Genomic DNA, 16,435 nt, shown 5'->3' on the forward strand with positions numbered 1-16,435 from the left:
ATTTTCATACAAAAGCTTGAGGACTGCTGGTCTAGCCTGGAGCATTAGACTTTCCAGGCCACACACATGTTTAGTATACATAGTGGCCCCAGTTGTGGCCAGAGAGTATGGCTACTGTGTTTGTGTGATGCTGGCTTAACCCATTCTGGGTGTCATTCAGATGTGTACCCATAGCCTCAGAGCATACTTCAGATATTCAACCTCTTTTTTTTTTTTTTTTCAGAGAGGGTCTCACTCTTGTCACCCAGGCTGGAGTGCAGTGGTACAAATACAGCTCATGCAGCCTCCACCTCCTGGCATCAAGCAATCCTCCCACCTCAGCCTCCCGTGTAGCCAGAACCACAGGTGTGCACCACCAGGCCCAGCTAATTTTTTAAATTTTTTTGTAAAGACAGGGTCTCGCTATGTTGCTCAGGCTAGTCTTGAACACCTGGGCTCAAGTGATCCTCCCGCCTCAACTTCCCAAAGTGCTGTGATTACAGGCATGAGCCACTGCACCTGGCTGTTTAGCTTCTTGAGTAACTAATTCCATATGTGTCTTTCCCATGCTAGAGAGTCCAGGTTTTTGCCTTGATATTTAAAACAAGTTCCTTCAAGCTTCAAGCTCTCCTTACTCCACACTATGCCCCAGTTTGCCAGCACTTAAAGACACAAACAAAAGTTCGCGTTTACCCTGTTATACCCCCTCCAGTCTTCACTTATCCAGGTTGCAGAAGACTAACTTATGTAGTTCATCTTCATTTGAAATTTCTTCCCAGCTCCTTGTCATGCAGGCTGTCTTGTTTCTAGGCATTTGGAGTATTCCCACATCTTTGGAGAGGGGAGAGCACCCACCTGTGCCAGGCCAGGTCTCCCTAATGGCTGAACAGACAGGCCTCCATCACAACTGTTTCAGCACTGGCTGAGTGGTGAAGTTAAATATTAGAGGCTGAAAGAACCATTGCATGTCTACAAAGACTGGGATGTAACAAAAGCCCACAAACTCAGTTTTGCCTAGGCCTTTCCTGGGCCTTAAAGCAAGACAAGAGAATGAAGAAATTCTTAACAGGATCTGTTTAGAATTAAACACATTTATTAGGGGTCTGAAGAAACTCCCCAAACCTCCATGGCTTAGCAGGAGACAAGATAAGGGTAATCAGCCCAGCACCTGGACCCATTTCGATTATGTAAATTTACTGAGGCACCAGAGGAAGGTCTTCAGGACTCAGATCTTAGTTATAGATTAAAAAAAAAGTTAATCACTTATGTCTTTAGATGAATGTACTCTTACACATAGACATATAGCTTAGGAGGTATATAAACTTTGGAAAACTTTGTAATTTTGAGTTGGTCTGACGATATTTTCCAAGCCTTCTTCCTGTGCCCAGTTATAGAAATAAACTCCGTCTTTTCCCAGTTCATCTGCATTTCGTTATTGGGCCACAAGAATAAGCAGCCCAAACCTCAGTTTGGTGCAGGAACGCACATGCTGCCCCAGGCGGGAACAGTGTGGCTCCTTTGTGGCCCTGGGCAGGGGACAAAAGGAAGGGGCGGCAAGTGCCCTTTCTCAGCTGAGTAGCCGAGAAGGGCTGGCTGTCAGGGATAATTAGGCTTATGAAGCCCAAACCAGAGATGTGTTTGAAAAAACAGCCCAAAGCAAAACTTAAGCAGAAAGAGGATATTTGCATGATCGCAGAGTATTTCCTTTCAAATATTGAGTGATCACAAAAGACAAAAATAGTGAGCTTACAGTACAAGATCCTGGCAGACACCACCTTAACCAAGCGGTGAAGGTCGCCTCACCAGGAATACACGTCGGCATCCCACACCCTTTTGATCTGAAGCACCGAGAAGGGCTCGTCACCTCTGTGGTGTCCACTGCAATAATATATCGCCTCAACCTCAAACTCTTCCTAAAGGAAGAGTTCTGCAAAGTATCTAGCCAGTACCCTTCAAAATGTCAAGGAAAGACTGAAGAGACTAACGCTGACTAAGGACGTGTAACATTGACTATAGTGTGGATCCAGGATTGGAACCTGTATTAATTCGTTCTCACATTGCTATAAAGAAATACCTGAGGCTGGGCACAGTAGCTCAAGCTTGTAATTCCAGCACTTTGGGAGGCCGAGGCGGGTGGATCACCTGAGGTCAGGAGTTCAAGACCAACCTGACCAACATGGAGATACCCCGTCTCTACTAAAAATATAAAATTAGCTGGGCATGGTGGTGCATGCCTATAATCCAGCTACTCGGGAGGCTGAGGCAGGAGAGTCGCTTGAATCCAGGAGGCGGAGTTTGCCGTGAGTCGAGATTGCACCATTGCACTCCAGCTTGAGCAACAAGGGCAAAACTCCGTCTCAAAAAAAAAAAAAGAAAGAAAAAAAAAACTGAGACTGAGTAATTGAGAAAGGTTTAACTGAAGTTTAGTTGGCTCATGATTCCACAGGCTGTACAGGAAGCATGATGCTGGCATCTGCGTGGCTTCTAGGGAGGCCTCAAGAGACTTACAATTGTGGCAGAAGGCAAAGGGGAAGTGAGCACTTCACATGGCTGGACCAGGAGGAAGAGGGGAAGGGGCTACACACTTTTAAACAACCAGGTCTCATGAGAACTCACTATCACGAGAACAGCACTGAGGTGATGGTACTAAACCTTTCCTAAGAAACTGGTCCCATGATCCAATCACCTCCCACCAGGCCCCACCTCCAACTTTGGGGATTATAGTTCAACATGAAATTTGGGTGGGGACATAATCCAAACCATATCAAAACCTGAAACAGAAAAAGACAATAGTGGAAAAACTTGTGAGCACTGAATAAATTCTGTGGTTTCATGAATAGTATAGAACCAAGGCTAATGTCCTAGCTTTGGTAACTGTTCTACAGTTATGCCAGACATTAGCTATCCCTGGGTGAAGTTGGTTGTAAGGTATATAGGAAATTCTCTGTACTGTTTCTGTAACTTCTCTGAAAGTATGAAATCAACTGGAGAAAATACACCCCACTAACTCACAGGGGTGGGTTGAGGGGCAAACCAAAGGTGACCATAGGTAGGGTCCCAGAGCCCTTCCTTAGTGCCCATCTCCATTTGGGATTTAACTTCTTCATCCCCCTTTGGGGGGAAGCTCCAGGAGGTGGCATCCTTCCATATCCTCTGTACCCAGCACAGAATGGGCACTAAAGATTTGTTGAGTGGCTGGGTACAGTGGCTCATGCCTGTAATCCCAGCACTTTGGGAGGCCAAGGTGGGAGGACTGATTGAACCCAGGAGTTTGAGACCAGCCTGGCCAACATAGTGAGACCCCATCTCTACAAATAATTCACAAATCAGTGAGTCCTGGTGGTGCACACCTGTAGTCCCAGCTATTCGGTAAGCTGAGGTGGGAGGATCCTTTGAGCCTGGGAGGTCAAGGCTGCAATGAACCGTGATCATGCCACTGTACTCCAGCCTGGATGACAGAGAGAGACCTTGTCTCAAAAAAAAAAGAGAGAAAAAGACTTATTGAATGGCTTGATGGATGGATGAGATTCTGGTTTCCACAATGGAAGCAGAATTGACCTCCACAATGAGAATCTTCAGAGCAACTGCAATTGTTAAAGTCTGTGCATCGGTCTAGAGTCCTGGAGGACATGGAGCCAGAATGGGGATAAACTTGGCATTGGGTAAACCTCTAGGGCCACAGTTGTCCCAGTAGGTTCCTTTTAATGGTTTGGGATGCAAGTGCTCTTCCGAGAGGTGGCGCAGGGGCTGCTGGAATGCAGAGTCATTTGTACTCACAGTCTCTTCCTAGAGCTTCCTCTCTTTTGTGGGTTGTTAGGTTTTTTTCTGATTTGATTTGCAGGAGCTCTTTATACATTCTGGGAAAGTGGATCCTTTATTGGCCATATGCAATGCAATATTTTTTATCTGGGGTATCTTTTGTTTGCTTGTTTTAAGACAGAGTCTCACTCTGTCACCCAGGCTGGAGTGCAGTGGTGCAATCTGGGCTTACTGCAACCTCTGCCTCCCTGGTTCCAGCAATTCTTGTGCCTCAGCCCCTCAAGTAGCTGGGATTACAGGTGTGGGCCACCATGCCCAGCTAATTTTTGTATTTTTAGTAGGACTGGGTTTCACCATGTTGGCTACGCTGGTCTCAAACTCCTGACCTCAAGTGATCTACCCACCTCGGCCTCCCAAAGTGCTGGACCGCACCCAGCCATCTGGTGTATCGTGATGAAAGAAAAGGTTTTTGTTCTAGATATAGTCAAATCTATGGTTTCCTTGGTACAGTGTTGTTGTTTTTTTTTTTTCTGTCATATTTCCTTCCCTACCTTAAGGTACTAAAGATATTCTCCTGCATATTATTCTAAAGATTTAAAAGTTTCTATTTTAGTATTTCATTTTTTAATCCACCTGAAATTTATTCCGTGTAAAGTATGGCATCAGAACATGATTTCATTTTTTCGTAGTGAGTTCAGTTGTCTCAACACTATTTGTTGGATACTGTATCCTTTCCCCCATTGACTTGAAATGTCACCTCTGCCAAGGAAGCTTGTAATAAGCAAAAAAGATTAAGTGTCTGCAATAGAAAATGATACATAGCTTAGAGCTCATTCTTCCAGGTTCTGTGATTCATTGGATTAAGCTATTTTACAACTTTATACATTGTAGATAACTAGTAGCCAAAAGAGTGATTTTTGTCTATACATACTTTAAAAAAAAAAAAAAAAAAAAAAAACCTTTCTGGTGGAGCTTCAATTGAGATTCCCTTTCCTGCTGTGGAAGAAGCCAGTTAGTTTTGCTGCCATTTTCATGTTCATGTCAATATCTCAGATCTATCAATGTGTCCATTCCTTGGATTGCCCTTGTAAGAGCTTACCAGTTCCCTCATTAATGATGAGTTAAATAAAAAATCTACCGGCCGGGCGCGGTGGCTCACGCCTGTAATCCCAGCACTTAGGGAGGCCGAGGCGGGTGGATCACGAGGTCAGGAGATCGAGACCATCCTGGCTAACACAGTGAAACCCTGTCTCTACTAAAAATACAAAAAATTAGCCGGGCGTGGTGGCGGGCACCTGCAGTCCCAGCTACTCAGGAGGCTGAGGCAGGAAAATGGCGTGAACCCAGGAGATGGAGCTTGCAATGAGCCAAGATCATGCCACTGCACTCCAGCCTGGGTGACAGAGCGAGACTCTGTCTCAAAAAAAAATAAAAAAACAAAAAAAAATCTACCATGTGTTCATTTTATGTCTGTATGAGAGTGATGATTTCACCCTTTTTGAAATCACCCTTTAACAGTCACATATCAATGGCATATAGCTTGAAGCAAACACAAAGGGATCAATTAGATAGCGATTATTCACTTATATAAGCTCTTCCTACATGACAATAGGATCCAATTTACAAATGTTTAGACCATTTTATCAGCAGCCAAGCCCTGAGTACAAAGGCAGCCTTGTACATCTGGCAGTGCTCTGACAGGCCAGGGAAACAAACCATTCGTATTCTTCTATGTATCATCACATTACAGGAAGCTTTTCAACATCGTGAGGATTGCATAATCGACTCTGAACATCTGGGATTAAGGAGCCTGACTGAACAGAGCAGAAGTCGTGAACTTTCCCGGACCTCCATACTCCGCCCACTCAACTCAACAAATGTTTACTGAGTGCCTATGATGTCCAGCACTCAGTGCTAAAATGCAGTAGGGAAATAAATAAGTCTTTTCGATCTGATTGAAATTAATTTCCTAATTTCAAAAGGAAGAACTAACCACATGGACCCTACACTGAAAGATAGGTTACGGGTTACCATCGCAACCAAAATGCAGGTTCAGTCACTCATCACTTGCAGAATGCAATGAACAAGTACAAGGCTAGTATTGTTAGGCAGACATGAGCAGGGCAGGAGAGGGTCCCCCCACCCCAACCCCACCCCAAGAATGTCAGCTGGTCATCAAGTGATGATCAGGCAGTTGTTAGTTGTCTCTCTAAAATAATAATTGGTAGCAGCCTGCACTAGGGAAAGGCAGTCTCTCAACAGATAGAAACACCTGAAGCAGGTGATGGGCAACTTCCTGATAAGGTCCCAGGAGCTGGGAGAGTGAGCTCAAGCATGCGCTCTATGGGGCAAAATGGCGGAGTGTAACTGGTTCATGACGTTCCTCTAGAAACACTCAATTGGTAAGGGAAAAGTGCCTCAAATGAGCGTGTGTGTTACTCCAGTAAACACACTGCACATGTGGTTCCTCCGAAGCGCTGGCAGGCCACTGCGCATGTGGACAGCCCACCCCAAGGGAAAAATCAGGGGAGAAGGGATGCAATTCCCCAGAAACATGGCAACGTATAAGACCCCACGTCAAAGGCCATACCATGCACTTGATCTCTCAAGTAGCTGGCTTGGTGCTCTTCCAAGTGCACTTTACTTCCTTTTGTTCCTGCTTGAAACTTTTTTTTTTTTTTGAGATGGAGTTTTGCTCTTGCTGCCCAGGCTGGAGTACATTGGTGCAATTTCAGCTCACTGCAATCTCTGCCTCCTGGGTTCAAGCAATTCTCCTGCCTCAGCCTCCCATGTAGCTGGATTGCAGGCATGCACCACTATGCCCGGCGAATTTTTCATATTTAAAAGAAATGGGATTTCACCATATTGATCAGGTTGGTCTCGAACTCCTGACCTCAGGTGATCCACCTGTCTCGGCCTCCCAAAGTGCTGGGATTACAGGCATGAGCCACCGCAACTGGCCTCAAAAGCTTTTGAATACACTTTCACTCCTGCTCTAAAACTTGTCTTGGTCTGTCACTCTGCCTTATGTACTTCAGGTAAATTTCTTCTAAGGAGGCAAGAAGTGAGGTTGCTGCAGACCCTTATGGATTCACCATAAAGAAAGTGCCTTTATTCCAAGACTTAGCTTAGGGGAAGAAGTACAGACTCCTGCCTTTAGGGGTACCGCTTTGCTTTTGTGGCAGAAATCAGGGGCTTTTAAAGGGGGACTTGGCATGCATGCATGCAGAGGAGGGAGTGAGCAGGCGGGGGTCTGCATGACTCACTTCGGTGCCTTACCTACCAGGTGGTTCAGCTGGTGCCACCACAAGCAGAACTAGGTTGTACTGTAGCAGGACGAGCGGCAGAGAAAACTCCTCAGACACCGAGTTACAGAAGGAGGAAGGGGTTTATTCGGCCAGGGGCATCGGCAAGACTTCAGTCTCAAGACTGGTTACTCGAGCTCCAGGAGTAACCAATTCCTGTCCCTTTTAAGGGCTCACAACTCTAAGGGGGTGCGTGTGAGAGGGTTGTGACTGATTGAGCAAGCAGGGGGTACGTGACTGGGGGTGTTTGCACCGGTAATTAGATCGGAACAAAACAAGATAGCAATTTTCGCAGTGCATTACTATACAATGTCTGTAATCTATAGACAACAGAACCAATTAGGTCCGGGGTCGATCTTTAACTACCAGGCCCAGGGTGTGGTGCCGGGCTGTCTGCTGGTGGATTTCATTTCTGCCTTTTAGTTTTTATTTCTTCTTTCTTTGGAGGCAGAAATTGGGCATAAGACAATATGAGGGGTGGTCTCCTCCCTTAGTACAATGGCTATTGTCTCAAGATGCTCTCCAGGTGGGACAGAGTTGGGTCAAGGGCATATACTTCAGATGGTAAATTGACTGTTGTCTCTCCCAGTGGGTCAGCGTTCTGGCTCTGGAGCTTCTAAGTAAGCACGTAGTTAGATAAGCTTGCCCTGTAGGGAATGCCTGGTGAAGGGAATGTAAAGGTTATGATTACATTTCTAAAAGGCTAAGTAGAGGCCAGACATGGTGGCTCATGCCTGTAATCCCAGCACTTTGAGAGGTCGAGGCAGGCAGATCACTTGAGGTCAGGAGTTTGAGACCAACTTGGCCAACATGTGAAACTCTGTCTCTACTAAAAATACAAAAATTAGCAAGGCTTGGTGGCGCATGCCTGTAATCCTAGCTACTCAGTGTCAGGCCTCTGAGCCCAAGCTAAGCCATCCTATCCCCTGTGACCTGCACGTAGACATCCAGATGGTCTGAAGCAACTGAAGATCCACAAAAGAAGTGAAAATAGCCTTAACTGATGACATTCCACCACTGTGACTTGTTTCTGCCCCACCCTAACTGACCAATGTACTTTGTAATCTCCCCCACCCTTAAGAAAGTTCTTTGTAATTCTCCCCACCCTTGAGAATATACTTGGTGAGATCCACTCCCTGCCTGCAAAACATTGCTCCTAACTCCACTGCCTACCCCAAAACCTGTAAGAACTAATGATAATCCCACCACCCTTTGCTGACTCTGTTTTTGGACTTAGCCCACCTGCAACCAGGTGAATTAAACAGCCTTGTTGCTCACAGAAAGCCTGCTTGGTGGTCTCTTCACACAGACATGCGCGATACTCGGGAGGCTGAGGTTGGAGAATCGCTTGAACCCAGAAGGCGGAGCTTGCAGTGAGCTGAGATCGCGCCACTGCACTCCAGCCTGGGTGACAGAGTGAGACTCCGTCTCAAAAAACAACAACAACAACAAAAAAAAATAAATAGAACATGGTGAAAAGAAGGAAAGAAAAAAGAAGAGAGGGAAAAAAAATTTAAAACCTTTCTTAGAAAACTGGGGGTACTCAGTTACATCATGATAGGATAGGCTATGTTACAGTATTGATATCAGAGTTAAGAAATTATTTTAGGCAGATAGTGAGGGTAAGGAAGTCCTTGGTAAGGTTTTTCTTTTAATGAAAAGCAGCCCCCAAATCATTTTCTTTTCTAATAAAGAGCAGCCTATAAAATCAAGCTGCAGACATAGATAAGTAAGGTAGAAGCTTGCACAGGTGAATGCCAGCAGTTGTGCCAATAGGAAAAGGCTACTTGGAGTTAGGCATGTTCAAAATGGCGGCTCTGTGTTCCCTTCTCTTTGCCAGCCATGTGTACAGTAAGAAGCAGACAACATAGCACCGACCAAGTGGAAAGCCCTTTGCATAATAAGATTAGAATAGGGTAGCCAGCCTACCCTGCGTGTTATGTTAATGTCACACCTGGTTCAACCAATCCGTGGGCCCTATGTAAATCAGGCACCACCTCCTCAAGCCAGTCTATAAAATCCGATGCACTCAAGCGCAGGCCGGAATTCCCGTGGTGGCCCCTGTCTCTGTGGCAAGAGAGAAAGCTTTTGCCTCTTAAACCTCCACTCCTGAGTTCCCTCCTGGTGTGTGTCTGTGTCCTTAACCTTCTTGGCATGAGAGGACAAACCTTGGGTATTTACGCCAGACAATGTTGCCGCTTCAGTATCATGAAATGACACAACTTAAGAGAGAGAATATATTCACTAGATAGAGTGGGCCAACAGCAAGTTGCAGTGTTGCTGCCCATCTTAAATAGGGGTGGGGAGAAATGGGGGGAGCCCAACCCTGAAGAGAGTGAAGAGCTTCCGTCCTCAACATTACAGGCAGGGGCACATTGTCACAGCCGGCTGAGAGGGGCTGGCATTCTTCCAGCAGCCCCATGCTTCCAACATGATCATCTGGGAGGGTTCTGGTGGGTCCTCCAGAAAAACCTTCCTCCAAGGGACCCCGTCAGGGGAAGCCATGGCATCGTCTGTTTATAATTCAAGGCCTGTGGACTCTATTAATTTAGTAGGCAACCTGGTGACCAAAGGGAGAAGGTCTCGTTGTCAAGTGATATTTTCTTGGGAAGCCCAAGTCCCTCAAAAAAAAGTTTTCCCAAGGACCCCTGCCAATACCAAGACAGAGAAGCTGCCATCAAGAAATATATGACCTACTCGAGAAGACAAGATCTGCACAGGTAGAAAGTCAGGTGCAGATGCCCCTTGACTTATGAAGGGGTTACATTCTGATAAGTCCATCATGAATGGAAAATATTGTAAGTCGAAAATGCAACTAACACCCCCAACCAACTGAGCATCACAGCTTAGCCTAGTCTACCTTAAACGTGCTCAGAACACCTACATCAGCCTAGAGTTGGGCAGAATCATCTGGCACAAAGCCCATTTTATAACAAAGTGTTGTCTCTCTCATGTAACTTACGCATGCAGGACACAGCAGCGTGTGGCATCAGGTTGTTCACCCGCGTGATTGTCTGGCTGAATGGGAGCTGCACTCTCTGCACTGCCCAGCATCACAGGACAGTATGCCACCACATACTGCTAGCCCAGGAAAAGATCGAAATTCACAATGCGAAGTATGGTTTCTGCTGAATGCGTGTTGCCTTTGCACCATCATAAAGTTGAAAAATCATAAACCATTGTAACCGGGGGATTGTCTATAATGATGTCTCAGCCTGAGTGATGCTGGCCCAGGGGAATATTAGGAAAGCTTGAAGAAGGCACCGGGCCAGAGTTGGGCATTCTAGGTGGTGTGGGATTTGGTAGCCGGGTAACGGGGGTAGACAGCATTCCCAAGGCAGGCCCCAGACAGAGGGGTAGGGAGCTAGAGGAGGCCCAGAGACAGGGCACTGGGGACAGCCTGATTGTTCAGGAATGTTATTACTCCCTAGATAACCAGCCTAGGAAGTCCCCCCAAGGCCACTCACTTCAGAAGCCTTTCCCATTCACATTGATGGAGAAATACCCAGGCTGCACATATGCCCAGGCTGGGCCCCAGGCCGGCCTTTGGGGAAGTCCTCTTCCCTCCATCAGATTGCTTTCCTGCCCCACGGGATTGCACTTCCGAAGCGAGACACACAGGACTTGGGAAGCGGGATCGGCCGTGAAGTCAACTCAGGCGCATTCATCCAGTGTTGCTACGGAGTGAGACCACCACTTCTCCTGTTGTCCTTCCCAGCTTCTCCCCTGCCTCCCCTTTTCCCTAGTTTATAAGACAGGAGAAAATGGAGAAAGCAAAAACTTGGAAAGAAACAGAAGTAAGATAAATAGCTAGATGACCTTGGAGCCACCACCTGGCCCTGGTAGTTAAAATAATAATAATATTAACCCCTAAGCAAAACTACTTGTGTTATCTGTAAATTCCAGACATTGTATGAGAAAGCACTGTAAAACTTTTCATTCTGTTAGCTGATGTATGTAGCCCCTGGTCACGTTCCTCACGCTTACTTGATCTGTCACCACCCTTTCACGTGGACCCCTTAAGAGTTGCAAGCCCTTAAAAGAGCTAGGAATTTCTTTTTCGGGGAGCTCGGCTCTTAAGACACAAGTCTGCTGAGGCTCCTGGCTGAATAAAAACCTGTTCCTTCTTTAATCCGGTGTCTAAGGAGTTTTGTCTGCGGCTCATCCTGCTACATTTCTTGGTTCCCTGACCGGGAAACGAGGTGATTAATGGAGGGTCGAGGCAGCCCCTTAGGCAGCTTATGCCTGCCCTGTAGAGCATCCCTGCGGGGGACTCTGGCCAGCTTGAGCAAGCGGGTCCTGAGAGCACTCCCGGGTAGGTGTTTGCCCCGGTGGAATGTCTGTCACCCAGGCTGGAGTTCAGTGTCGTGATCTCGGCTCACTGCAACCTCTGCCTCTCGAGTTCAAGAAATTCTCCTGCCTCAGCCTCCTGAATAGTTGGGATTACCTGCATGTGCCACCACACCTGGCTAATTTTTGTATTTTTTTTTAGTACAGACAAGGTTTTACCATGTTGGTCAGGTTGGTCTCGACCTCCTGGCCTCAAGCGATCCATCCACCTCAGCCTCCCAAAGTGCCAGGATTACAGGCATGAGCCACCGCACCCGGCCTTATTCTTTAAAATATACCCTAAACAGAACATTACTGGAGAATAGCTTGTACAGGCCCAAGCTCTAACCAGTCAGCTTTCCCTCCCCACACTTTGCATCCAAAATGGTTCTTGAAGCACCGCCCTAGAGCACAGGTGGAAAAATCACTGCTCCAAATCCATCCTATTCTCAAGAGTGGGATCCCTTCAGCAATGCTCCTGGCAGGACATAGCACCCACAGAGGGCCCCTTCAAGGAGGGCTCTCTGTAGGAAAGCCAGACATTCACACCCACCAGAACCCTCCCAGATGATCGAGTTGGGAGCACGGAGCTGCTGGAAGGATGCCAGCTCCTTTCTGCCATCTGTGACAGAGCTTGGGGCTGAGCTGGTTCCTCTGCCAGGGATAGTGAAAACCCAAGCTCCTCACACTCCTCTAGGCTGGCTCCTGCCATTTCTCCCCACCTTGGGCAGTATCTAAACACTTTGTTGATGGGTCCCTTATGGTTTCCCAGGTGGTCCTGCAAGGGACCAGTCATCTCATCAGTGGTGGCTGACCTGATGCTGGGCAGAAACCTGCCTCTGGGTAGCCTCATTCATTTCCCCTCTGGAGCTACAGAGGACTAGGCTTCCCTCAACCCTTCCACCCACACCCATCTGGCGTTGCTTTGGGAGATGATTGCTACATATAAAAGGAAAACAGTTGGCCAGGCATGGTGGCTCATGCCTATAATCCTAGCCCTTTGGGAGGCCGAGGCGGGTGGATGACTTGAGGTCAGGAGTTCGAGACCAACCTGATCACATGGTGAAACCCTGTCTCTACTGAAAATACAAAAATTAGCTGGGTGTGGTGGCAGGCCCCTGTAAACCTAGCTACTTGGGAGGCTGAGGTACAAGAATGGCTTGAAACCCGGAGGTGGAGGTTGCAGAGGTGGAGGTTGTAGTGAGCCAAGATCACACAACTATACTCCAGCTTGGGTGACAGAGTGAGACTGTGTCTTTAAAAAAAAAAAAAAAAAAAAAAGACAAAGTGAGCTCCACAACAGCCCACCCTGACCTTAGCAGTTACCTTCCTAAAAAAGCTCCCTCCCAGGTAGGCAAGCATCATGGATAAGGCCAGGGTAAAGAGGAAGGAAGGTCAGAAGGCTCAGGAAGGCCGCTCTTGTGTTTCCTGAGTTCTCAAATGACTTTCCCAGTGAAGAGCAAGAACCTGGCCTTGTCCCAGGCCTGGTCTTTATTCCTTGGCTGGTGTCTGCAAATGTTCTGACACACAGGCCAAGCCTCTCACAGCTCCCAGTGCACACTTGCTGTCGGTGGCTTCGGGCTTAATGACTTGGCTGCCTTCACTCCTCCACCGGGCAGTGTGACAGCCATCAGTTCTCAAACTGAAGGCTGCAATTGATGCGAGGACTCATTGAAGAGGTGCTTCAGAGCCAGGGCCGCTCTAATGAGACTCTGCAGCAATACAGAATCAGATGTCAGAGCTTGGGACTCAGGCCTTGAAGCATTCGATGCAAAAGTTCTAGTCCCCCTCACTGAGGAAAAGATGAGCTCACAGTAAACAGCCTCCAAGACTCATTGCAAAATACCTTCTCTATGGTGAAGTCTTCCTCAATTCTGTTCTCACAAGTTTCCCTACTAGTTTACCCCTTTATTGTAGCCTTATCACAGGCTGTTTTGTTTTGCTGTTGGTTACATAAATGTTTGTCTTTCCCATTAAACTGTGGAAGTGAATATTGTGTTGCATTTATTGTGGTATTAAACCCCAGAGCTTAGGACATTGCATTGTACGTGGCTACGCAAGGATTTTTTTTTTTTAAATTGAGATGGAATCTCATTCTGTTGCCCAGGCTGGAGTGCAGAGGCATGATCTCGGCTCACTGCAACCTCTACCTCCCGGGTTCAAGCAATTCTAGTGCCTCAGCCTCCTGAGTAGCTGGGACTACAGGCGCATGCTGCCACGCCCAGCTAATTTTTTGTGTTTCAGTAGAGACCGGTGTTTCGCCGTGTTGCCCAGGCTGGTCTTGAACTCCTGAGCTCAGGCAATCTGCTGGGATTATATATGTGCGCCACCGTGCCCAGCTGGCCCATGGATATTTAAATTGCATGGGCAGGTACTCTACTCACCTTTCTCAGAAGGGATCAGCTAAACTCCATTCTAGACCCAGCTGAAACCACTTCTTTTTTTTCTCTAATTGCACACTGGTATAGTGGGAAGGGGCCAAGCAGCCTCAGAGGTACTCGGCACATGGCCTGTAGAGGACCCCAGTGGGAGTCTGTTGATTAGATGCATGCATGAATTAATAAGACGAGATGCAGGAGAGGTATCAAAGAGGGAAGATCCAAAGTGTCACAGTTTGGGTGAACTGAATCAAAGCAGCCTGCACAACAAAGGTTCATTGACCACAGGCCTTTGGACTGAGGCTGGAAAAAGCAAGTGGCCCAGGACACCCTCGTGCAGGGAGGAAGCATACAGGCTTTGGATTCAGGCAGATCTGGGTTGGGATCCAGCTCTTCCGTTCACTAGCTGTGTGATCTTGGATAAAGTTTTCAGTCCCATCAAGCTTCAGCTGTAAAGCGGGGTAAGAGTCCCCACACCACAGGGCTGTGGGAGGAGGAAATGGAAGGGTGCTGGTTACGCGTGCTCACATACTCCTTTGCACACGGTGAGTGCTCAGTCAATAAAAGCTGTTGTTGTCATCAGAACAGCTCTAGGGGCACAAAGCATCCACGTGGAGCAAAGGACCTGGAGGCAGAGTGGGGATGGAAAAGACTATCCCCAGCCTTGCCTTTCTACAGAGAAGCTCAGGAAACAGGACAGGCGGGTATCTGAGCTCCTTGGGCCTATTACAACATCTGTTTGCCCTGCAGTTTTCTCTGGAGGCTCTCCAGGCAAGTGACAGGCCTTATTTAGCACAGCAAGATGACGGAAGCTGATATTGGCTAGCTGAGCAGATCCTGTGGTTCCTCCGCAGATCGTCAGCCCCAAGGAGTACCTTATGGCACTGATTGCCTGGAAGAGACGCCCTTACTGAACTATCATCCCTTGGCACCTCCTGAGCTGCTGTCTTGCAGTTTTGATGGATCCCTTTTTTTTTTTGTTCTCATCAGGGTTAGAATTTTTCCTGGTTTAAGAGGGAAAAGATAAGGCCGGGCACTGTGGGTGATGCCTATAATCCCAGCACTTTAGGAGGCCAAGCTGAGAGGATTGCTTGAGCCCAGAGGTTCGAGACCAGCCTGGGCCACATGGCAAAAACCCCCTCTTTCCAAAAAAAAAAAAAATTACCCAGGTGTGGTGGCATGTGCCTATAGTGCCAGCTACCCAGGAGGCTGAGGTGGGAGGATTGCCTGAGCCTGGAGGGTTGAAGGCTGCAGTGAGCTGTGATCGCATCACTGCACTCCAGCCTGGGCAACACAGCAGGATCCTGTATCAATAAAGAAATAAGAGGGAGAAGATGGAATCAAACATACTATGTGTCAAATACTGTGCTCACCCTTTCCCTTCCTCGTCTGCATGACCCATGGGTTAGTACACCCACTCTAAAGATGAGGAAACAGGAATAGAAAGAATAGGAAGCTTAACTAAGGCACAGGCTTGCAGTGGTAGGTCCATGCCCAAAGCACATGTCTTCTCTCTGAAAAAGGAGTTTTGCCAGTATAGGCTCTCTTCCCATAGTTTCGGGCCAGGAATGTTGGTGCCAGCCTGAAGGCTCTCCACTATGACCTTGTTAACCTCACAGAAACCCACACTGAGAAATGGGTTAGTTTGGAGGACTTGCTGGAGAGAAGACAAGTGCGTAAGTCAGCTCTTATTTAAGGAACAATCAACTCTGCAGCATGCCCCAGTTTCCCATCTGTGGAATAGTCTCCTGTCTTCTATCCAGCTTTTGGAGATGTTGTAAGGCTGAGTGACAATACCAAAGGGGGGCATCCCATGCTGCCCCAGGGTTCCCCCATCCAGTCTAAGACTTGCACGCAGTCCCCACCCCACCTCTCTTGGTCCCTTGTGTTTTGTGCTCTCTAACAATCCCATCCTGCTCTTCGTCCACCAGCCTCCTTGCCCTTCTGCCCCAGTGCCTTCGCACCGCCTCCTGTCCCTCTTGCAAAGCCTTTTCTGATCCTCACTCCGTAAGAGAATCATACCCTCTGTCTTGATTGTATTGGTGGGATTTTAACCAACAGAAGTTACCAAGTGACAACACGAAGAGGCCAATGCCACTGAAAGTATTTATTATGTATAGTTTCCAAGAGAAAGGGACATACCACGTCCTGCAGGACTACATGGGGAAGCAGCTGGTAGGTCAGGAGGCAGGAGGAGCCGGGACAAAGTAGGGCCCTGATTGTGTTTCCTATGGGAAGGAAGGGAGGAAAGGGCAGGTTGAGTGGCTGAGCTGGTTTAAGATTGGCTGGTTTGCATGATGTTCGTGGTCTGGGGTGATTTAGGGCAGTGGGAGTATTGGCTTGGTGTGACAGTAGATAAAGGAAGTGGTAGGGGGTTGGGGAATGAATTGGCTGACGTGCACATGAAAGGCAAGTTCACAGAAGTTATGTACTATCTCTAGGAATTAGCTAGCCCTGGGAGGGACAGTCTCTTCCAGGCCAGCAGAGCCCCCAAGATGTCAAACCATCATAAAGTACAGAAAATTAAAAATATAGCCAGGCATGGTGGCTCATGCCTGTAATCCCAGCACTTTGGGAGGCCAAGACAGGCGGATCACCTGAGGTCAGGAGTTCAAGACCAGCCTAACCAACATGGAGAAACCCCGTCTCTACTAAAAATACAAAATTAACCAGGGTGGTGGCACA

This window comes from Rhinopithecus bieti, unplaced genomic scaffold (assembly GCF_001698545.2).
Source record: "Rhinopithecus bieti isolate Rb0 unplaced genomic scaffold, ASM169854v2 scaffold_20129, whole genome shotgun sequence".
Classification (NCBI taxonomy): Eukaryota; Metazoa; Chordata; class Mammalia; order Primates; family Cercopithecidae; genus Rhinopithecus; species Rhinopithecus bieti.